This window comes from Peromyscus californicus, unplaced genomic scaffold (assembly GCF_007827085.1).
Source record: "Peromyscus californicus insignis strain IS unplaced genomic scaffold, ASM782708v3 Scaffold_14__1_contigs__length_90479793_seg_1, whole genome shotgun sequence".
In the NCBI taxonomy this organism is placed as follows: Eukaryota; Metazoa; Chordata; class Mammalia; order Rodentia; family Cricetidae; genus Peromyscus; species Peromyscus californicus.
The window spans coordinates 2335689-2337251 of NW_026294435.1; the positions used below are offsets into that span (position 1 = coordinate 2335689).

The 1563-nt window shown below is 41.5% G+C and overlaps 1 pseudogene; it reads left to right on the top strand.

The window, feature by feature from the left end:
- The first annotated feature begins 744 nt into the window (after positions 1-744).
- Positions 745-828, top strand: LOC128109302 (uncharacterized; annotated as a pseudogene).
- The last annotated feature ends 735 nt before the right edge of the window (positions 829-1563 follow it).

Here is a 1563-nt window from a genome sequence, read left to right on the forward strand (position 1 = left end):
AGTGCACTCCAAAAAGCTGGCTCATGTGGTGATATTTTATTTGTGTCCTCAAATAAAGTTTATCTGAGGATCAGAGGAAAAAGCTAGCCACTATAGTAAACATAGAAGTCAGGCAATGGTAGCACATGTCTTTAATACTATCACTCAGGAAGCAGGGATCTCTCTGAATCTCTGTGAGTTCAAGACCACACTGGGAACAAAGCCAGGTGTGGTTGCACATGCCTTAAATTCTAACACTAGTTAACCATAAAGGTCTGGAGGTATCTACAGACAGACAGAATATGACAGAGATGGGCAGGAAGAAGAAGTGATGTAGCTGGGCAGAGAGAGGAAATGAGTTGGCAGAAGAAAAAGACGTATATGCATGGGGATACAGGAAGTAGGTTTCTTTGGATGAGCATCTCCGAATGGTGAGAACATGGGTGGCTACTTTATGCTTTTCTGATCTCTCAGTTTTAACCCCAATATCTGGCTCTGAGTTTTTATTAATAAGACTTTTTAGCAATTCATCTACAATTGGTGTGCAACATGGGGCATGAACCCATGACTCTGATATTAAGAGTCCCATGCTTTATGGACTGAGCTAGCCAGGCATGGGTCTTGATCCTACTGCCAGGGGATCTCTTAAGCAGATCAAGCTACATAAATATCTTGCTATGCAGAGCACCTAGACCAGTACCATGCAGGCTCTGTAGGTGTTGGTCTAAATTTCTTGAGTTTCAATTACTCTGGTTTTGTTGTCTTATCACTTCTCAGCATTTCAGCTCAGATCAAGTGTAGTATCTGTTCTTATCAGTTATTTTCTATTTTTATTGAAAACAAATTCTTCTCTCATATAATACATTCTTATCACAATTTCTTCTCCTTCCACACTTCAAGCCCCCTGGCCTGTCCTAACCCCCAGATCCACTCCTGTTCTGTTTCCTCTTCATAAAAAAGCAGACCTTAAAGAGACAACATCCAAACAGGACAAAAAGTATAAAATAAGACAAGGCAAAGCCTCATATCAAGCCTTGACAAGTTTACTGAAGAGGAGGAAAGGAGTCTCAAGAGCAGGTAAAGGAGTCAGAGATACACTGGTTCCCACTGTTAGGAGCTCAAAAAAAAACCCAAAAAACTAAGCTAACAGTCTTACAGGCAGGACCTAGTGCAGGCAGGCCCAGTGCTTGCCAGTTACATGACTGTGAGCCTATCTGAGCCCTGTTTAGTTGATTCTGTGGGCTATGTTCTCCTGGTATTCTCCATCCCTCTGATTCCTACATTTTTAACTCCCAATCATCTTTGGGGTTCCCCAGTCTCTAAGGGGAGGACCTGATAGAGTCCACCAATTTAGACTTTTTCTCAGAAAAATGTGTGGCTGTGTGTCTCTGCATCTATTTCCATCTGCTGCAGGAGGAAACCTTTCTGATGATTACTGGGCAAGGTACTAATCTATGAATATTGCAGAATATTATTAGGAATCATTCCATTGATTTCTTTGTTCCAGTTTTGTTTGGTTCTACCATAGGTCTCTGGGCTATCCAATCTTTGGTTTATCCTGAGTAGGTAACCCAAAAGTAGAAA